Raw genomic sequence first — 23,585 nt, 5'->3', positions numbered from 1 at the left:
TTGGTTGCCTTAAGTAATAAGTTATTACCCTTAAATATTGACCCAGCTGACTGCCATGTTTCTTTCTTGACTTTGCAACCTTGCTGTTCAATTAACCAGCTCTTTACATACTAAAATGTTGCCCTGACAACAAAAATATGGTTGCCTTTATATAAAAGCCCTACTCGGGTAGACTATTAAAGTGAAACTTGAATCTAAATCCTTTTAAAAGCTGAACCTTGGGCTGGAAATTGTTACTCAATTATGCTGTAACAGTAAAGCATGCAGACATTACTTTTATTTTATTAATTAAATATCTCAGGACAGCCCATCATTAAGTTGAAAATTATGAAACTAGATTCGAAAGAACTAAACTTTCAAAGTATATGTTGGCAGAAAATAAATAATAAAATGAATCATTGAAAGCTTTTCTTAGCAGTAAGCAAATGCATGAGATGGATAGTCATACAAAGCTGATCTATAAGTCTGATTAAAAATCAGAAAGTTACTTAAAATTGGTTGGTTAGTTATTCAAATACTTGCAGCACCTTGGTTAAAAATTCTTTCCTTTCATAGTCTGAATTGATGATATTCATGTACTTAAAATGATAAGCCCGTATCCAATTCGCCCCTCTCCTCCACAAGCTCCAGTGGCTTCCCATGTTCCAGTGAGTCACCTTTAAGATTCTTGTCTTCATTTTCACATTCCACCATGGACTTCCCCATTCCTACCTCCAGGACCTACTCCAACCATGTGTCCCTGCACATACCCTGCAGTCCTCCAACACTAGCCTACTTCTTGTTTTCACTGCGTCAGGTCCACAATTAATGGCTGCTCCTTTAGCCAGCTTGCTCTGCTCTCCAGCCAGTTTGCTCTACTCTCTGGAGCTTCCTCCTTCAACATCTCCACTCTCCCTCTTCCCTTCTGCCTTGAAAAGCCTCCTAAGGGAATTCTTTCTTCAACCCTGCCTTTGTCCCCTCCTGATACCTCTTCCTTTTTTGTTTTTTTGCCTCCCCTGCTCAATGTTCACTTACTACCCAGCACTCTATAAAATGTTCTAAGACATCTCTCTGTACGTAATGAGCACTATCAAAATGTAAGTTATTTTTGTAAATGTTTGTAAATGTTAGAAGTCATAATAATGAATCTTGTATTCTAAGAATGCTATCAGTGTGAATTCATATTCTGCCTATGGTTAATTATTCTGTAATTACCCATGAAGAACATTGCTTATATTCTCATCATCAATTCAGAGAATAGAAATGACATTTTACATAAAACAAATCTTGTAGATTATGCCCACAAATATAAAATAAGAATATAAGCAAGATTGTGAAATCCACAATCCTTCCATTGTGCAGCTATAAGCATAAGAGCTTTTAAGCCAAAAATGCATAAGTTTAACAGCTATGAAGTAGTTACAAACTTAAATATGATCCCCTTAAAATCTTTCCTATAGAAACAAAGTCTAATGTGGAGTTAAGTAATGCAGGAAAGAACATGCAAGTGACCTATTAGATCTCTGTAGTTTATTCTCAAAGGGAGAAGATTTCCACTGGTCAACATTTCTGGCTTTCGAAACACGTAGGAGGTAAAAATACAACTTAAGTGGAGGGGGCGAAATGGGCTGTAGGGGATCGGCAGCTTGTTGGACACTTTGGCCGATTTCCCTATCAGCTGACTTCAATGGAACAGCAAATCAGGCGGGGAGTGTAATGGGTGGCCGATCCTCTGCCACCCGTTTTTGCGCCCCCTCCTCACCCCCTCCCCACCCCCGCTGAAGTTTTGAAATGGTTTTATGATTTAGCTAGAAATAGCGAATGTGGAAAATATTCCCGCTGTGTTTACAGTGTCACTATCGCATCGCAGCCAGAGGAAATATTTGCCCCAGAATTGGCGAACTAAAATTAAAATAATTCAAAATCAGGGCTCTAAAATAATGATAACAAAATCAAGTAGAATTTTCAAGGCAGAAAAAGATGTATTGCTGGATTATGCAGCTGATTGACAAAATGTAACAAAAAATAGGTCAATATTTCCACTGACAAATCACCAGCAAGGCAGCAGTCAAGCTGCACTTGCCAGGTGGACTTATAATGAAGTTCATTAAAAATCTGGCAATGGGACTGAGTTGTGAACTAGGTTAGCATACTGATGTAAATTTTACAAGGCGAGACTCCCTGCGTAAAGGATCGCTCAATGTCTACATGGATTAGAAAATAGGTCAGTGCACCTAATTCATGGTGTTCCTAATTTCTGCATCCAATTCCCCAATCCTCACCTGTGTTGAGCCATGCATCATTACAAGAGTCCTACCTAGCATAATTTACCACACTGTCTTTTCACTTAGGGGATTTTGTGCTGAATCTAGCACTGACTTAGGGGATAAAAGCCTCCTCCCTCTAGGGAAGAATTACACTGGTCGCTATGCGTAGTTACATCATAAATACATTCAGAAAGAATGGGGGTGATTTCAATCCTATCCACTTGGTGGAAACTGGGTTACTTACCCGCTTTGGTAGCACTGGGAGTTGACCATTTGGGATTTTAACCTGCTCAACTGAGCAGGCGGCAAGGACAGCGGCCCAAAGCCGGCGGGGTCCTATTTCACATATGCATGTCGGGTCCCGAAGACACCAGGCCAACTTAGCGGGGAAGAAGATTGGGGTCAGAAGAGACTTAAAAGTTAATTTTTAAAAACTTTTTTTTACTTTCCTTGTTGTGCCTGAAGGAGCAGGAGTTGTCCTCTGGGCCCCACAAGAAAAGCTTTGGCCTTCCCTGCTATGGACTCGCCACCCCTCCCAATTGTGATAAACCCACGGGACGGCCCCAGTAGCCAAACCCGCCACTTATCTGGTCTCGGTGGCCAGGCCATGCAATTTCCCATTGCTTCCCACTGACTTCCCACCCGGAACAGAGTTAAAATACCTTGGGCCTTATTTCTGGAGCAGCAGGTGAGTTTATAACTCACGCTGCTACACACCCGCCGAAAACTGGCACGGAGTTAAAATTGGGCCAAACATGTTTGTAATATTGTAACACAATTCTTCCTTCTCTGCTGTCTATAAAGATCCTATGTGAAATGAGATGAGCTGTCTCAATCACATTGATAGTTGGCATAGCCTACAGCACAATACACTTCATAATACAGCAGACATTGGTAATCTTGCTCAGACAGGCTGTAATGATGGCTAGTGTGGAAAATGGAAAAATGAGTGCTAATGCATAATGTGGGACAGCGTATAAGGAATTTTATTTTGCCCCTGGTTATGCTACACTTGACCTTTAAATATTAAATGCTGACATTGACTGCTCAAAATGCAAAACTGTCCCACTCCCCAGCATTGACTTTCCTTAGCTTGATAGGCACAAAAAGAAAATTAAAATGGAGAAAACAATCTAGTGTATGACCCTGGCACTCACCAGTAAACAACATGAGATGGTTATATTTGATAATATGAGAAAACCTGAAGTGCAGTGAATGTACATAAGACCATAGTTAAATTGACTAACTTTGTTTCAATATTGAAATTAAGGATAATCACCAGCTTGTTCACTCAGTGTCCTGGTCACAATACCTCTCAACCAACAGGCCCAAAAACAGATTAATTAGTTATTCATCTCATTGTGGTACCTTGCAGTGTGCAAAATAAGTACTTGGTTTGCCTACTTGGTGAGAGCACTCTAAAATAATGAATTGCACGTGAAGTGCTTTGGGGTGTCCTGAGAGATGTGATAAAGCACTGTGTATATATATATATATATATCTATTTATATATATATACACACACATATACACAATTTCATTCTTTCTTGTTTGGTTTCATTAAGATAGTGTTAGATGAACATTACTTTTGTGATTGTATCTCTTGATATAGAGAGAGCTTTTGTCAAAATATGGTGGTGCTAGATTTGGCCTGCTGTGGGTTTTGGTGACTCTTTCTTGAGATCTATTGAGACATTTTCTCAGAACCAAAAGCAATGATGGATTCAATCCTTTTCAATACTTCTCTCGCACTCCTGGAACAAGGAAAAGTTAGCAATAGGTGATCTTTCTCTCACCTGTAGCTTCCAACCTCTCTTCTTCGCAATCTTTCCTCTGACTATTTTAATCAATATTATTATGGTCATTACTCCTTTGATCTTTCTTGTCTTGTTCCTCTTAAGCTTCAAAAATGCGATCTTCCTCTTCCCTGCAGTCTCAGCGAGTCAGAATCAAGGTTCACCATTTATCCTAGAATCAATCTACAGGCTTTTAAAATCTATGTTTGCAATTCCCTTACCATTATAAGGGTGTTTCCACGATTCAGCGCTGCCAGCAAGCTGCAATGCTTAAGTCAGGAATTCCATGGACAGAAAAACCATTATCTATGGGCCTGTGATATACACAGTGCTTTATCACATCTCTCAGGACACCCCAAAGCACTTCACATGCAATTAATTATTTTAGAGTGCTCTCACCAAGTAGGCAAACCAAGCTCCCTGCAAGCACCACTTCTCATGATCATGGAATCACCCCTTACATCTTCATTTATCTTGATTTATCCCATCTGCTCTCCTACTCTTGTCCTGCACGTTGGGCCTTGGTCCTTCATTTAGGTTCCTCAAAGATATAATTACACCAGTGAGTAGCTGAGCTCGACAGATCAGGAAAGGTCCAGGTTTGATCCTGAGTCTGTGCTGAATTAGTTGATCTCAATTGGGATGGTGATAGAGGCACTACAATTAATGTCAGTGGGTTCAATTTTAGTTTTAGACACACATTGGGTAGTCAGCGGTTAGAGTGCCCTGCTGCTTGCCTGTTGTTACCATCGTGAGACCTGAGCTACATGAGGCCCAGGCCTCATTTAATGATGATGCTAGTGACAGTCTGTAAGGGGGGAGGGGGTCCTAGCCACCAGCCAGCAGTGGGCCTGTTTTTATTTTGTGGGCCCACTCCTGCTCCTCCTGGGCCCACAAAAACAAAAGTTTTTTAAAAGCTTTGGCTTTTTTTTAAGCCCTTTAAGGACCGCTACTTAGGTGCATGCTTGGTGCAGGCTCCACTCATTTGTACCTCAGAATCGCAATTGGTTGGTCCAGTGATAGCACTCTTACCTCTGAGTCATTAGGTCATAGGGGGGTCAAACCCCACTCCAGGCACTTGAGCACATAATCCAAGCGGATACTTCACTGCAGCACCAAAGGAGTAAGGCCTTGTCAGAGGTGTCCTCTTCCAAATGAGATAATAAACTGAACCCCCATCTGCCTAAGTACGTCATCAGACTTGTTTGCATATTACAAGTGGCCTCCCACCTGATACAGGTGGGCACTTCAAATGCCTACCTCAAGACCATACCCAAGTCAACGGTGGCTGGAGGGCCAGTGTAAATAGAATGATAAGTGACCTGACGCCATTTTCAGGCTGCTAATGCCCTGTACACACCAGGTAGAGGCATCTAAAATTGGCCCATTGCCTCTTGGTTAAGGAGATGGAAATTGGCCAAGGTTTCTGCTCCTGATCAGTACTCTTACTAGAAGTGTGTATGCGTGTGTGTGGTAATTCCCACTGTAATCCAATATCCTGCCAACGCTCACTGTCAAGGCTCACGCATGATAAATAGCCACTTGGGTTAAGTACAAAGTGGAACCAGGGCCTGTTGAACTGTATCAAATCAAGGAGATAGGAAAGGACGGGAGAAAATCTGTGGAAAAAATAAAATAAAAACATTCAGTGCAGGCCACAACTCAATCCATACTGCAGATCAATCTAAGACACCATGCCAATTGAAATGTAATTAATTATTCACTTTTTTGAAAGTTACTATACTCAAATAAGGATGTGTTGCTGTAAGGGAGCTTTTGCACGGCAAAGTCTTTTTTTGACGCCTATCTCCAAAAAATGGTTACACAGTAAATTTTATAAGAGCAATACAGTTGCAGTTGTGAAACAGGAAATCCATTGGAAGTTAGTGTTGGATTCCAGTAATGCAAGAGTATGAACTTCCTTTTGTGTACATGATGCCATAACCCAGTGATGTTTGCTGGAAGTGACATGGTAATGAATTTTGCTTTTGGTAACTGAAGTCAGCAAAACTTGTTCTATTTTCTAATATTGTTATATTTCACCTAATTTTAGATAGTACATATTCGGCTTGCCCCAGTGGTGCCACTCTTGTCTCCCGAGTGAGAAGGACACAGGGCCAAACCCCACTCTAGGCACTTACACATATTCTAGGCAGATGCTTCAGCGCAGTTTCAAAGGAATGCAACATTGACAGAGGTGTTCCAAATGTGTTGTTAAACTGAACCCCCATCTGCCTGTTCAGGTAAAGGTAAAAGAACCCACGGCACTATTTGAAGAAGAGCAGGGAATTTGTACTGGCCAACATTTATCCCTCAATCAACACCTCCAAAAACAGATCATTTGGTCATATTACCTCATTGCTATTTATGGGATCTTGTGCACAAATTGGCTGCTACATTTGCCTACAAAACAACAGTGACTACACTTCACAAAGTAATTAATTTGATGTGAAGTGCTTGGGGGCATCCTGAAGATGCCGTTTCTTTATACTATTAAATATATGTGAGTATGCTGTTAAACATATGTGAGTTTACTGTTAAATATTAAGGAGGAACTGCAGTGCATATGTATTTGTGTTCTTCTGATCTTTGTGTTCTGAAGATAATTTATAATTTGTAAGTATGTCAATGTTTTCTGGGGTTCTCTTCTCTTTTCTCTTCTCTTCTTTCTCCACCCCCACCCCCCCCCCCCGCCCCACCAACCCCCTAGGAAGGGTTGGAAAATCTCTGTTGTAAATGGAAGTTTCGATTGTAAGTCAGAATCCAGTAAATGTATTTTAGCGACATCAGTAACTGGAGTTTATTTCTAGACAGAACTGATAAAATTCGCAATTTAACTAGAAATCGGGTGAGAATTAAACACCACCATGTTGATGAAAATTTCCATATACAACGGCAATCCATCTGAAATAAAACTACAGTTTGGGCATAATCACCTTCATTTATGGGGATCTGGCCTGCAATATTTTTTGACTGCTGAAAATAGCTGCCAAGAACATGTAAGATGGTTACTGGGATTTGCTGAGAATCTTGATGAAAATGTGATCACATCAAATATATTCTCTTTGAAGCTCGGTATCTTTTGCCTTTGTTTTGTAAGTTCTCTCCCAGCCTTGCCTACTCAGAATTTTGTCCCATTGTTTCCTCAGAATTCGAAAATGTCACTGAGTAATACCATATAACGTCAGTAATGTCGATCTTTTGTAGCCCACAACATATGGGGCCTATCCTCAATTATATTCAGTGCACCTCAAGATGTTGGAGCTTCAAGTAAAGACAAATTGACCTTTTAGATGTGGCAAACTATCAAGGAATGGAGGAAGGGAAGAAAGACACATGGAAAAATGGATTGAGAACTAAAAGTGATGGAAAGAAAAATCAAAGAGTGACCGAGAAGCAAACAAAGAGCAAAAAACAAAATTTGGTGTGAAATTTATCTTTTAATAAAAAAATGGGAGAATTATGTTTTTCTCCATAATTAACAAGCTGCTAATAAAATTGGATTTTCAGAAACTACCTGATTGAAAGCTGTGCATTTCAATAATTATGCTAAGAGGTTGTTAATTACGGAAAAAAATAGGCATACCTTTTTTCATCAGAGAGGAATTTTAGGATCCCAAAATAACAAAACAGCAAAGTCAAGGGAATGGGCATTAACAAAGTGTTTGTTCAGAGCACAGATGCGATGGGTCCAATGGCCTCCATCTGTGCTGTAAAATTCAATGATTCAGTAAGGTGCTATATAAATGCAAGTGTTTTCTTTCCACCGTATCAAATATGAGTGAGCATAATGTATTTGGCATCTTTTAATTTTCTAATTTACCTCTAGGTAACTTTTTAAATGCTTACTACTTTTTACAATGCAAATTGGTCTGGCATCATACACTACCCAGTAATTACCAAGCTGGCAGTGCATCAGTAAAAAAATAGTATTTATAAAGAATCATCTAACATGTGCTAGTTACTGCTCCTTTGGTAGTAAATATTCACAAACCAAATTGAATTCTTCACAATCTCTGGGATAAATGTATTGGTTTTGTGCCTCATTCAACTAGATATTGGGAAGACCGAAACTATTGTCTTTGGTCCACGCTGCAAACTCAGTTCCCTAGCCACCAACCCCATCCCTCTCCCTGGCCACTGTCTGAGGCCGAACCAGACTGTTTGCAACCTTGGCATCCTATTTGACCCTGAGATGAGCTTCTGACCATGTATCCACTCCATCACCAAGACTGCCTACTTCCACTTCCGTAACATTACCCGTCTCTGACCCTGTCTCAGCTCATCTGCTGCTGAATCTCTCATCCATGCCTTTGTTACCTCTAGGTTTGACTATTTCAATGGTCTCCAGTCTGGCCTCCCATCTTCCACCCTCCATAATCTTGAGCTCATCCAAAACTCTGCTGCCCATATCCTAACTCTCACCAAGTCCTGTACTTCCAATGCCCCTGAGCTCACTGACCTACATTGGCTCCCGGTCCGGGAATGCCTCGATTTTAAAATTCTCATCCTTGTTTTCAAATGGCCTCACCCCTCCCTATATCTGTAACCTCCTCCAGCCCTACAACCCTCCTAGATCTCTGCGCTTCTCCAATTCTTGCCTCTTGCGCATCCCTGATTTTAATTGCTCCATCATTGGTGGCCGTGCCTTCAGCTGCCTAGGCCCTAAGCTCTGGTATTTCTTCCCTAAACATCTCTGCCTCACTACCTATCTCTCCTCCTTTAAGATACTCCTTAAAACCTACCTCTTTGACCAAGCTTTTGGTCACCTGTCCTAATATCTCCTTATGTGGCTCGGTGTCAAATTTTGTTTGATAACATTCCAGTGAAGTGCCTTTGGATGCTTTACTACGTTAAAGGTGCTATATAAATTAAAGTTGTTGATAGTGTTATTCCTGATCCCTCTTCTCATCACCATCTTTGTTTTCTTATCACTTGTGTTCACTTCTTATGCGCTTCCAAACTTATCTGATGTTTTTCTTCTTGGTTTAAGCTGTCTGGGTGCTAAGCTTTGGAATTCCCTCCCTAAATTGCTGCTCTTCTCTCCTCCTTTAAGACTCTCCTTAAAACCTACCTCTTTGACCATGCTTTTAGTCACTCCTACTAATATCTTCTTCTGTGGCTCAGTGTCAATTTTTGTCTGATTACGCTTATGTAAAGTGCCTTTGGATGTTTTCCTACGTTAAAGATGCTTTATAAATGTAAATTGTTGTTAGTTTACTTTTTCTCAATGGAGTAACTTTTGCATCCATTCAGTCACTGTGGTTATGAACTTTAGTTCTTACCCTGCCATGGACATAGAAGCCAAAATCAGCATTAGTCATCATGTAAGTGTAACCATGCTATCTTTCATCATTGTGAATCATTGTGCTGTGTAATTATCCTCCAATTCTCAGTATGTTTGTGTGGCAAAATGAAGCGTTTTGTCTAAGATGTATTAGAGTATTGGCTTCTTTCTTTTTATCATGTAGATATGGGATTAAAAACCAGGTTCACAAGAATTAGTCGAGTTTGTAGATACAATTCCTGCAGAATATGGATGTTTTGTCTTGTCAGGGATTCAAGGGCGGAGGCAGGCCATTCAATACAAATCAAGCTCCTTGTCAGTTTTATATATGTTTGACTGACTGCTCTTTGTGAGTTTAAGAGATAGATATTTAATCTATAATTGTGTTGAGGATGTTCACTAGCAATATCTCTGATTAGACAAATCCCAGTCAGAAGGTACAGAAATCAGAAAAATCAGACACCTTTCAACCTAGACTGCATTTTGCAGTGCCTATCTCTATGTCCCTTAATTGCTCCAACATGGGTCAACAGGAAAATTAAAAGGGAGTGTCACGTTTCAGGATATGTTGACCAATTTTTCCACAGACAGTATTTGGAAAAAGAGTTCTTTTCAACGTTGTGTTTTAGAGCATAGTACATTCATGCAAGTTAAAAAGTGCTGGGGTGGGGTTGTTCTGAGACAATAGCCCCGATTCAACAGGAACGAGGTGGGTTCGGGTTGGATGCCCATTTTACATCTGCCTGTTTTACACTTCATTGACTCGGCATTCGACTCGAACCCATACATTACCACCAGACGGGTTATGTTAAAATCGGGGCTAATAGGTCATTAAGATACTAATGAGCTATCTTTGAGGTTGTTTCCTCATATATTGTTAATAATAAGCAATTCATTAGCTTGTCTCAATAATCTATAAATACCTTACCTCCCATTGTATTGGAAAGTTTTGATCCCTTTTAGTGGTTGTGAACAGTAACAGTTATAAGATAGATGGAGACAGATAGGTTTTTAAAACAGAAACCTGCAAAGCAGTGAGGCCCACAAAAAGGGCTGCAAGAAGGATAAAATGCACGGTGAGCTAGAAATTAGTTTAAGTCAAAAAAGATGAGTCACTGATGTTGGAAAGTGTAATGTGTTTATTATTTTTGTGCCAAGACAAGTTGTACTCACTGTGAAATAAAACAATTTAATGAGTCATTTCAAGCCTCATCTTACCAATACTTTGCTTGGCCCACCTTTGGTAAGATTGAATTACACATGAGAAAGATACGAATATCCCATTTAGTAACATGGGGTTACTAATGTTGTACCCCTGGGGTACAAAATCCTGCAAATAGGGCAGTATGAGTCAACTCCTATGAATGTAAGGTGCTTAGACTGCTTATGAGAGTGACTGATTCCACTGAACCCAAGAAGGTATCTATGGCATACCCAAGTTTGAAACAATTGGTAGCAGTTACCTGGGATACTCAGATACTGGGAAGGTGGGATTAGACTGGGCACCTGGTTGTTCTTCGAGCCGGCGCGGACACGATGGGCCGAATGGCCCCCTTCTGTGCTGTATCTTTTCTATGGTTCTATACTCAGCTGCACTGGAGGCACAGATGATTCAAAATGATTCCATGGACCATTGGGGATCTGGGGTGGAAAGTGTTGCATGGCACAGTGGCATCTGATCACTACCTTAGCCACTTACCCATGGTCCAGGCCGACACCTGTTCTGCAGCCTGAGATTGCAGCCTTGTTTTGCTACCCGAAGGGGTTGCAACTTGATTTCTGGCTGCACTTTTCACCAACAATATTAATCTTTGATCATCCAGGGATGAAATTGGTCTTGGGTAGTAGTGCAGAAGGCACAAAAGCAAATCGGCAGTCCGTTTTACACTTTGGCTGATTTTCTTTTCCATTGACTTCAATGGAAGCTGCCGATTCCTTTTGTCCGTTTTGCACTACTGCCCACGACCAATTTCGTGTAATCCTACTGCATAGGAAGCCATTCGGCCCATCGTGCCTGTTCCGCCTCTTTGAAAGTGCTATCCAATTAGTCCCGCTCCCCTGCTCTTTCCCCATAGCCCTGCAAATTTTTCCTTTTCAAGTATATATCCAAATTACTTTTGAAAGTTACTGTTGAATCTGCTCCCCCACCCCCGATCCACCTAAAATAAAGAGAAAAATAATTCAACAAGATCAATTCAACGAGAAACATCCCTCTTAAAGCTCAAACTGATTGTAAGAATTAAACAAGGCGCACCAACAGCTATAGTGATTAAGGCAAATTGGCTTTTCGTCCCTTGCCTCAATGGGCTATATTTCCGTTTCTAATCATAGTTAGTTCGTCCTGGCAGCCGAGGCTGACACTCACGTTCCTTGCAGTTTACTGTGTCCGAAACACCGCCTACTGAATGATCATTGCTTTCCCCAAGCACCAATTAAAAGCTCGATGGGTGGTAACTTCCCAGCCAAGCCAGGCTCCTTCACAAGCTCAGCCAGATACCAGGAAATAGATCACACAATATAATAAGTGACCAGGCAACTATTCGAAATTTTCAACCCTGATACCTGTGGTAACGATGGGACTTTACATTTATATTGTCTGACCAGGAAAAGAAAGCATCGAGCGGACTTTTCGGAGATTTATTTTTTGCTTGGAACTTACTAAGTGATTCCCAGGCGAAAGGGGAAAAAAAGGTACGTGTCTGAGTTTAATTCAGACTTTCATAGAAGCTGCATGACATTGTAGTTTAAGACTATTTGTGACTAAAATTGGGATTTTAGATTCCAGTTGCGCGGAGTGTTAAGAAGCGGTGTTGGGTAGTCTGAGTCCGAGTTGTGCGGATTTTGTTCACCGCTCCACGGTGTTCAGTGTTGGTTGAACGTTTATCTTCTGAAACCTATCGGTTGTAGAGATCAGATCGCTTCGGTCCGTGGGCTACTTCCGCACCGAGGACGATACTCTCTTTCTGCCCAATTGTCCGAGCAGTTCCTTCAGTAAAAAGTTCCCTTATTAAAGGTCATTATTAAATTAGACAAAAACACACTGTGTCGATTGTATGCTGTTGGAAAAGAAACCGGTGATAATTGGGGAACTAGAATGGCATCTGGGGTGATTTTTTTAAAGGGCGTTATCTTCGAACTGGTTCATTGTCACAATAGTGTGTGGAGCAATTCCCCGATTTTTGACTGCTATGCGAACTTAAATAGACAGCAGAGGCTTTCCAGATTTTCGGAGGGTGGCTGCAAATATACTGAGAGATTTCTAGAGATCTCCTGAAAATGTTGTTTCGTCCACCCTAAAAGAAAAAGGGTGCTAATGTTTTATTTATATCAGAAGTAAGATGCGAATGAGCCAAAGGATATAGAAAACTGATAAGCACGTGGACCCCCCCCCCCCCGGATCAAGGACCCTAGTTACGAGACCTGTGAGCTACAACGTTTGTTGGATTTGCAGTAGCAACACCATACTGGTTAAAGTTACCAATTATGTCCTGTGTGACTGAGACCGCTGTTCGTTGTCCCTCATTATCCTTATCCTTGTCCTATGTTACCTTACATAGCGTTGACCATTCGATTCTCCTGCACAAGCCTCGCTTTAATTGCCAGCTACCAGGAAATAGGGCACATAGTATAATAGTAACTAAGCAGCTAGTCAATCTTGACATGTGTGATAGCTTTGAAGCTATACGCGACTGTATGACCTGGGGGGGGGGAGCCCCCTACATTGAACCAACTGTTCAAATCATTTTACTTGGAGCTTGACAAGGGGAAGGGTGGAAGAAGGTAGGTGTCTGGGTTTAATGAAAACTTTCGCAAAGTTGCATGAAATGCTGTAAGGTTAATCTATTGGTTCACTTTTTTTTTAAAGTGAGAATTAGGGAACTAGAATTGGAGCTCGGCTCTAAAAGGCTTATCTGACCAAACTGGGGGGGGGGGGGTGTTGTCATTAGAATAGTACATGGAACAGTTCCTGGATTCTGACTTACAATCTGAACTTCCATTTATAACAGATTTTCCAACTCTTTGGGGGGAGGGAAGTGAGAGAGGTGTGAATCCCTGCAAACAATGACACATTCTGGGAAACCTGTACACATGATAAATTCTTACAACTTTCAAAAGAGAGTGTCAGCTATCCAAAGGCAAACAGTGCTATCATTACAGAAAGTATTAATATGTAATCTAGAAGTAATGTGCTTATCAGAAATCTGATAACTTCAAGGACCCCCTTGGCTTGGGGACCCCAGTTTTGAAAGCTGTGATCTACAACATTAAGGGGGTTATCTTAACCTAACCTGCTTGGTGGGAAACTGACAGGATGTGATCAGGCTCTGGTTTACACCCCTATCTGATTTTTACTTTCCATTAATTTCAGTGATAATTGGGTGGGGTGTAAAATGTGCACCTAACCTGATCCTGTTAGTTTTGTATCAAGCAGCTTAGTTTAAAATGACCCCTTAAATGCCTGATGTACAGCCTGGAGACTGCACTTGTCAAAGTCACCAATGAAATCCTGTGTATCTGCAGCTCATTCTCCCTCCTTCTCATCTTCGATCTCTCTGCTGCCTTCAATATTTTCAATAACTTGATTGTCCTTTGAATGTATCTCCTCTATGGTCCACCTTTTCTGTTGCTGCTTTTTCCTGGTTCTACTCCTACCTTTCACGTTGTAGATATTACATCACTTCCAATGGCTTCTTCCCTGGTGCCTGCATAGTCATCCCTAATGTACCCCAGGGTTCCATCCTTTTCATCATTTGTGCACTACTCCTTAGCAAAATCATCTGGAAGCATAGCCAGTTTTCAAATGAATACCAATGCCACTCTGCTCTACCTTTTCTGCCTCCTCTATTGACCCTACAACTGTTGCCATTCTCAAACTGTCCATCTGAAATTCAGACCTGGTCAAGACAAAGCTTTCTCAAGCTCATGTCAACAAAGCCAAAGCTGCTATCAGCTGCCACAAATAACCACATGCTGCTGCCCTTTACTCCATCTACCTCCTCAGCTGCCACATCTGGATAAGTTCAGAGGTACAGAATGTTGGTATGCTGCTCGTCGCAAACTCTGCTTCCTTCACTACAACTGTCCCCAAGATCGCTTTCTTTCTCTGAAACATCATCTCTTTCTGCTTTGCCCCCCCTTCCCTAATCTACACTTTTATCATCTCATGGCTGATTTCTCTAATGCTTGCCTGGCCAGCCTCCACCATTTGTAAACTACAAGTCATCCAAAATGATGTGGCACAAGTTCTCTTGCACATTTATACTCTCATCCCTTTCATTGCCAACCTCCACTGGCTTCCCATCCTCCAGAGAATCAACTGTGAAGATTCTTATCCACCATCAAATCCATCCATGACCTCTGCCTCTCCTACCTCCTGTAAACAATTTTACAACACCAAGTTATAGTCCAACAATTTTATTTTTAATCCCACAAGCTTTCGGAGGCTTCCTCCTTCCTCAGGTGAACGGTGTGGAATTTCCACACCGTTCACCTGAGTAAGGAGGAAGCCTCCGAAAGCTTGTGGGACTAAAAATAAAATTGTTGGACTATAACTTGGTGTTGTAAAATTGTTTACAATTGTCAACCCCAGTCCATCACCGGCATCTCCACATCTTTTCTACCTCCAACCTTGCATCCCTGCATGCACCCTCCACTCAACACTGGCCTACTTATCTTCTCTTCCATCAGCAGCCACTCTGCCCCTGTCCTCTGGAATTCCTTCCCTCAGTACCTTAGCCTTGCCACTTCCCTCCCTACCTTCAAAAGCATCCTTAAGTCCCTTTTGAATGCTCCTTTGCCTCCTCCTGACACTATACCTTTGCTTGGTCTGCTCTTTCTATTCACTGCCCTATAAAATACTCGGTGTATTTTTTACGTCACAAGCACTATAGCGATGTTAGTTGCTGATGATTATTGACACGTTACAGATGAAAGCGTTAAATCATATTGTGAGTGTTGGTGGATACCTGAGCCATGCAGTGAAAGTTTATAGTTTCCCATCTTCCTTGAGAAAATTATGCTGAATCAAATGGGGAATTACAAGCCCAACCTTATTGGCACTCGTATGTAGAGCTTTGGTGTGTCAGCATACTGCAAAATCCAGTGCTTAGAGAAGGAAGCTGTGTGGAGAAGTACATTCTGAAAGTGGTGTTTCTTTAAATCTTAAGCTAAATTGGCAATTTGAAAGGATACTGTACTCATAGCCTGGAAGGCAGCCCTTTTGTGAATAAGGAACTGAAGCAGATGAACTTTGGTGACCTCTGTCAAGGAGATCCTTATGCAGCACATGCAATACCCAACAATGACAGCAGTTGATTAATTTCTGTACTGACTATAAGCAGCCTTTTATTTCTATATTTAAAAAAAACTTCAGTCCTTGCCAAGTTTTGTTTGAGAAATTAGGTCAGTCTATGTGAAGATAGCTAGAGTTTGAATTGAGTGAATAGACACCACAGCATAGTCCTTGAACTTTGCTTACAAATGTGGCACAGTCCTTAAAATTCAACAACTTCACACCTAAAGTATTATAGCAAATGTCATTGTTAAATTCCATTTGTCAATTTCAGCAAAAGATCCAAACTCATAGTCTCAGCAATGTCTTAAGTTTCCCAAGGTGTCGGCCTTGGTTTGGTGCTAACATTCTTGGTTCAAGCCCCACACCAGAGACTTGAGCACTTGATCTAGGCTGACAATTCAGTGCAATACTGAGGGAGTGCTGTACTGTCTTTCAAATGAAAAGTTAAACTGAAGTCCTGTCTGCGTGCTCTGGTGGACGTAAAAGATCCCATGGCACTATTCAAAGAAGAGCAGGGGAGTTCCCCTGGTGTCCTGGCTAACACTTATCTCTGAACAGATATTTATCACTAAAACAGATTATCTGATCATCGCTGTTTGCGGGACCTTCCTGTCCACCATGTTTCCCTACTTAACAACAGTGATGATTCTTCAAAAGTGTTTAATTGACGATGAAGTGCTTTAGAATGTCCGGTGGTCATGAAAGCCACTATATAAATGCAAGCTTGTTCTTGTGCTTTATTTTAATGAACTGTTGTGTTCCTGCTGGTTTTTGTTCCATTTCAATGTGGTACCGTTGCATTATGGAGACGGCAGCATTAATATGTTACCCATCTAAGAACTGACCTTGACATACTTGATTCTGTGGGAAGTAAAATATTCTAGTTCTAGTTGGTGCAGTTTGTAGAATGAGAATGAGGGAAGGTGCCAGGTGAGGACATGCTGCATACAGCACAGCTAAATTTGCCTCGAGCCAGAGAACCGGCACAGATAAAGATCTTTAGAGAAAGAGAGGCTGTTGTCATAATGCAGTTTTGGGAATGGAGCTGAGCCACCATTAGCAGAAATCTGGTTCTAAAGTGCAACATCCCTATTGTCGGTGCTGTCTCAAGTTTCTTCTTGTTACCATCAAGACCACCAGGCTACTAGTTGTGTGGTATACTCCCATTGTGCAGTATGGCTGCCTGTTATACTGATGTAGTGCTCTTAAAAACTTCTTGAAAGTTCAAATTTTAAAAAAAAATGTATAGGTCACTTTTGCAGTGTATCTTGGCACCACCATTCAGAGCTTGTAAATAAAGTGAGGCAAAGTTCAGGCATCTGACTGTGAGCTGCTGCTGGATTTACACCTGAAAAGTAAGCACAAATGAGGCTAGCTATTTGGCCCATTTAGCTGTTCCTTCCGCAGAAATGTATGAATATCTCGTCTCTCTTCCCCCACCCCCCTCCCCAATTATAGCATCTAACTACCTTTGAGTTTTTGCCTTCACTATCCTACCAAGATGACCATTCCAGATATTAATCACTTTTTTGTTTACTGACATTAGTTCTGAATTTGTTTTTTATTATGTTCCCTTCTCCTGCACAGGATTAGCCTTTTTCTATTCTGCTTATATACCTCTTAAGAGCCCCTCTCATTTTCTTCCTTTCAGATATGAGCAGTGCAAGTTTTCTTCACAACTCAGTTTTCTGACACTATATGTCGCCCCTTTGATATATCTCTCCCTCTATTTTGGGCATCTCTAGGAGAGAAATATGTGCTGCAATAAAAACCTGCACTCATTTTTTATATACAATAATATATTTAATTAATCACTAGTGCATGTATCTTGGAACAAATTGCCGGCTCGTGCAGTGGATGCAGATTCACTGCAAATGTTCAAAAGGAAGCTGGACAAATTCCTGGAAGAGACTAATATCATTGTCTACATGTACACAGTCTAGTCCCTTCATTAATTTAAATACTTCAATCATGTCTCTCTGATGTCTATGCCTTTCTAGAGTAATCTCAGACAAGTTGCAGTTGGTCTCTATAATTAGCCTCCATTCTCTGTGCTAAACATCAACCAGGATTCCTGCTTCTAATCACTATCCAGTGATGAGTCGCACGACACCAGGTTATAGTCCAACAGCTTTATTTGAAATCACAAGCTTTCGGAGCTTTGCTCCTTCGTCAGGTGAAGTGAAGGAGCAAAGCTCCGAAAGCTTGTGATTTCAAATAAAGCTGTTGGACTATAACCTGGTGTTGTGCGACTCCTTACATTTGTCCACCCCAGTCCATCACCGGCATCTCCACATCCTATCCAGTGATGTTTGATTTTAAAAAGTAGGTGTTTAATTCTACAGGATTGGGCTTAGTTATAATGCTATCTAGTCTACAGCCACTTGGGCCAAAATTATGGGGTCCCTGCTCTGACCCTAGATGGCTGATGGTCCCAGCTGCCTGCAGCAGAGGATGCAGCCCTCATCCCAAATCCTGAGGATGGGGTCATTAAGTAATTAGGGTGGGCAACCTGTGCCTGTAGAAGTGTAACAGAGGCAGCTCTGTCTGCCTGATAGAAAATCAGAGTGGCACCCTGCAGAGGTCCTAATGGGCCAAAGGAACTTTAAAAATTGTTCACCCTTTCTCCAAAGGGAAATGGGAGCCTCTGTTCTAAAATAACAAGTCCCTGGATTCTGGGATCAATTGCCATTGCTGGAAAACCTGTCTATGGCCCTTACTAAGCCCACAATGGAACCTATGCCTGCTGTCATTTGGTGTGGCTTCTGACCAGCCTCTGGAGAGCGTAAGGGGCAGAATTCCTACTGTATAAACTGACACATGAAGAATAGTTACATGGGCAAGGTACTGAAAAGATGTCAGCGTTGCTGGAACTATACCTCAGCACGGCTAGTGTGTTGGGGAAGAAAACCAATATCAGCAGAATGTTATGACTGGAAATCTCCATTGACCTCAAACTGCTTTCCATCTGCATTAAAAATGTTTTATATTGACCTTGTAATGCTCTCCAAATGGGTATGACACAATGCACACTGTTTCTATATGGCATGATGTAAAATATGTTACAATTCTGCAATGCCGATTCAGGGACACTTGCAAGGGGACTTTAACATGCTTCATTGCAGTGAAATTTAAACTGTAGACAAGGAGCAGGCAGGAAATAATGCAACATAAAGTGAGCTGGTTAGAGGACTCGCAGAATTAGTATCCGTTAGTAAGTATAAATGAGGCAGTTGAAGGAAATGGCTTAGTAAAAGGGTAGAAAAAGAACCAAAATTAGCATGACAAACATAGGCAGGAGAATGTCTAAGCCACAGGCTTTAGTGTGAACTTGAATTTACTTGCATCTGTGATAAACATTTCAGTTTATCTTTAAAGGTATTACGATGTCCTTCATAAAACAGTTTGATTTCTTTTGAGTCTTTGCACCATACTGGTGGGAGAGAATAGTTTAAGCCTGTATAACAGGATTGATAAGTTTTTAAAACTGAGTATATTTGGATGAATGTTCACTTTTTATATTTAGTAACATCCATTTATAGAAAAGCTCTAACCATAAGAGTGTGTCAATGTATCAGTATTTTCACTGTATCTGAGGCTGATGGGTAACTTGATGAAATGGAAAATTCAGTTTTAGTAACCAAAAAACCCAGCTATTTGATATCTTTTACAATTTCTACATCATAAAAGGGCTGAGTTTCTGCTTATTGTCCATTAGAGCTCTTAATGGAGGCATTGACCATTCAAACTGCTCAACTTACGAAAGTGAGGCAACAGCAGTTTCCTCTCTGCAGCACCATGATACACCTGTTTAGGAATCTAAGCCACCACACTCAGCTGTGACAATCATAGTTTTGCACTTTAAGCAGAAATTAATCTCTTAATCTGTATTAGGAACAAATTGAGCATTTGAAAAAAAAAATCAGCCAAAGGTTCCATCTCACGGACGCTAAAGTGTCCTTCATTGTACTTGCGGTGGTGATTTGAAGAGTGGTGGCTTGTTTTTTTTTGGCTGAAGAGCGCTCATCTCATTCACCACAAGCAGCAGAAAACTGGCCTGGTGAATGTTCTAAGGAAAAGCTGGAGAGGACTGAGTTACCAACTAAATGATCCAAGGGCACCTTTGCAGGTACTGTCTATTCCTGATAATTCAACATTTTTAGCACCAAAAATTTTTAAATTATCCAATAATTTGAATTAAACATAAATAACACAGCAAAATGGGGCAAATAGTGCTGGAAAAATAGAATTATCAGAAGTTGAATTAAGCAACTTTTGAATTAAGAGGTGTAGATTGTACATGACAGGTGTAGAAGAAATATGGGCAAGGCTATTATGTGAATACGTAAGAGTGGGCACACTTTTTGAGGGTACAATTATCACTGTTTTTGGCTTTGTCATGTCTGATATATAATATTTCTGATTGCATGGCTGATCTGACTATAGGAGAAAGATATGCTATATTGTAGCAGATAACTTATTTTGGCCCCAGTTATTATAGGTGTAAGATTAATATGATGGGTATGTGTGACCAGGGTTGAATTTCCATGAGGCTTCTCCTGCTTGTCCGCTGAAACTTTAGCGGAAGAGCTGTGGAAACCTCGGGGTGGGGGAATTACATTTTTACACCATTTCCCTGTGACTCTTCCACTAAAGTTACAGTGGGCGATTGGGAGAATCCTCACGGAAATTCATCTCCCTAGTGTGTTTTTGAAGTTTCCTGGCGCATGTGAATGCTATCTCATTCTGTGGTGCAGATAGTTGGCATGGTCATAGATGAATATGGATGGCCTAGAAGGACTGGTGTAGTTCCTCACTGTCAAAGTTGTGCAAAATAAAGCAAATGTTCAGCACACTTTGGCTGGCTCATTGTGTGAAGTTTTTACTCCCTTCTTTCCCCATTAAGTAATTCTTGAGGACACCAAATGTTGGCTTATAACAGACTGTATGTGCTTGTATCTATATTTTGCTGCATCTATGGGTTGCACAATGTTACGGGATACATTTTAGGCTGTAGTACAAGCCCCATATTTGCGGCTGGTCATTGTCTCTGCATGCAATCAGCTGAAGATAGAGGAGTCGTGTGTTGATCATGGATATTGTGTATTCTCATGCAACAATGTTTGTACATTACAAGCTGTTTGCACATTGAATGCAAAGCCTTCAGTTTATGCAGTGTGTGCCGTTGGACTGACTGTGGTCACCAGAATCTCCATTTTAGGAGAATAATAATGCCCAAGACTGTGAGGAAACCAGCAATTGTGTAGAATATTTGCTACCTACATCTTGTTGATTTGTTCTTTTGTGGAAATGAATGAGCCTGTAGCCACTCTGGTAATCCCTCAACACAGGTGTGTGTGTGTGTATATAATTCTTTGATCAAGGCCTTAGAGATGTTATGAATCTGATTATACTGAGGCTGTTCTATATCCATTGTCCCCTCCTTTTCTTCAGCCAACTGGCCATTCTTCATGTGTGAACCTAGATAATGAATGAAGGTAGACTATTCAATGGTTGGATAGATCACAACTGAGCATGATCCTGTCCTTGGCTAATGTCCACACATGCCTTCTAAAAGGAGTCTACAGATAGCAATCATTATTTTGACTTTCTTTCCCCATGTCTATGGCCTTGAGTTGCTGTTCTCAGTTGCAGCCTCCCTACTGTCCTCCAACCCCAGCTGAGATCAGTTAACTCAGCATAACTGACAAGAAAAGAAAAAAGAACTTGCATTTTTTTGTTACCTTTTTCATAACCTCCGGACTTTCCAAAGTGCTTTACAGCCAATGGAGTACATGTGAAGCGTGGTCACTGTTGTAATTTGGGAAATGTGGCATTCAATTTGCACAGAGCAAGGTCCCACAAACAGCAATGAGTTAAGTTGCCAGATAATTTTGTTTTGGGGTGTTGGTTGAGAAATAAATGTTGGCCAGGACACCAGGAGAACTCCCCTACTCCTTGGAAGTGCCACAGGATCCTTTAGATCCACCTGAGGGGACAGAAGGGACCTCTGTTTTACGTCTCATCTGAAAGACCGTGCCTCACTCCTTCAGTACTGCACTGCAAGTGTCGGCCTACATCGCGTGCTCAAGTCTTGAGTGGCTTGAACCCTCGACTTTCTGACTCGGAGGCAAAAGTGCTACCATGGAGCGAAGGCTGACTTAAACTGCGGATTGAATCTGGGACCACCTTGATGTGTATCTCGCGACAGCATAACTGGCAATGACTTGAATTATCGGGAGTCTCCCTTTTGTATGGTCTTTGACACTACTCCCTAATTTTTTAAAAGCTTTCAAGTTGCAATTGCTCTGTTTCCTGGAACAGTTATCTTCAGAGCAGTTTGTTGTGTGCAGGATTGATGGTTGTTGTTTCTGTACTGGTCAGACTGCACATATTCGTAAATGAGTGTGAGTCCGGGAGCATTTTTTCAGCTGCATCTTTTTGGCCACTTACTGGCAAATAGAGTAAACTTTTCAGGAGATTCAACTCCCGCTTGTTCCTATGAACAGGGAGCAATACTAGGCTTATCCTAGGTGGAGGGGAGAGAAGGGAAAGACACTGATCAAATTCCCAAACAATATTACAACAGTATCAGCAAATATAGTGAAACGTGTGTAAATGGACGCTCCCAAAAAAAACAGACACTTAAAGACCCAAATAAGTGCAAAAAAAAAAGACACTTGCATTGTAAAATAGACGAGGCAGTCTGAAACCAGACCCTCTCAAATTACAAACTACGGACGTTCTTCAATGCACCAAGCCCTTTTACAACTTAAAACACGGGTTAATTTTTTTCAAAGTACGTACTGTATCGGAGTCTGAAGATCGTGATGACCGATGGATAGTTACTGGATTCCTTTTTGTCCATGCCGGTATCGGTGTTTGAATCACCCCTGCAGCCGCTATTCCTGCTGCCAAAAGCAAGCTTGTTAACCGCACATCAGAAGATGCGCAAGCACCTGACCCCACGTGGGTATGGTTGTTCTTCGTCTGAGAGTGTTAGCAACAGGTTCCACTGGGCAGGTCCTGAACTTGGCACATTAGTTTTGTTATACTTGCTTTCAAACTTAAATTCTTGGCAATGTTGCAGCTGATTAGGTGCTGATCGTAATCTCAACTGGCTCTTCAAGATTGTTGGAAATTTTTTTACAGTGCATACAGTGACCATTTTGAAATTAAGGACACCTGCAAAAAAAAGTTAGCTGGTGCCATTCCCTTAGGTGTCTAATTTACAGGTTTCACTGTAGTTCACAGGTAGTGGAGTCTTAACATGTTCAAAATTCAGAATACTGCATATTCACCTTCCAATATAAAAATGTATCTTTTCCCTATTTTCTGTGCATTATTCCAATGATATACTGTTCAGGTCCTGTCAACACGAATTGATGTAAATTTTATGTGTTTTTCACATTTTAATTGAGATCTTTAAATCTTTCAAATTTGGGGGAAAAAAGTCTTTGTGCCTGCTTTGGAGTTAAATCACATTTCTATTAATTTTTGTATTGACTCATTTGACTAAATGATCTTTAGAAAATCAAATTGTAGTGTCAAGTTGCTAACACTCCAGTCAAAGCTGTTGCTGTTACCAGTCTCTAGCTAATATGTAGAGCTCAAACAATTACAATATCACCACAGCACTTCACAAAATGGTGGACAGAAATGAAGCACTGCCACAACATGCAGTGTTACAGGCATATGACCGACTGAATTTTAAAAATCCTGCATCTGAAATATGTAATTACTGTACAGGATTTGGATGTGATTCTTTATGCAGTTGCTTGTTATATAAATTCTGTTTTATTTTTAGTCATTGGAGATGTGGGTGTCACTGGCAAGGCTAGTGTTTATTGCCCTCCTGAAGGTGATAGTGGGCCACCTTCTTGAACTGCTGCAGTCCATGTCGTATTTTTTTGTAGTGATTTGGTAAAACTGTGTTGCTAGTCCACTTCAGAGGGCAGTTA

The 23,585-nt window shown here is 41.0% G+C and overlaps 1 protein-coding gene across 2 annotated transcripts in view; it reads left to right on the top strand.

The window, feature by feature from the left end:
* The first annotated feature begins 11,807 nt into the window (after positions 1-11,807).
* The window catches only part of hck (HCK proto-oncogene, Src family tyrosine kinase), a 76,820-nt gene continuing 65,042 nt past the window's right edge, over positions 11,808-23,585 (top strand). For both annotated transcript variants that reach the window (XM_068000444.1, XM_068000443.1), the window contains exon 1: positions 11,808-12,020. The gene's annotated coding sequence lies outside the window, so the exon portion shown is untranslated. The remainder of the gene's footprint in view (positions 12,021-23,585) is intronic.

Source organism: Heptranchias perlo, chromosome 19 (assembly GCF_035084215.1).
Source record: "Heptranchias perlo isolate sHepPer1 chromosome 19, sHepPer1.hap1, whole genome shotgun sequence".
NCBI lineage: Eukaryota > Metazoa > Chordata > Chondrichthyes > Hexanchiformes > Hexanchidae > Heptranchias > Heptranchias perlo.
This window is presented reverse-complemented; position numbering and strand designations above follow the sequence as displayed.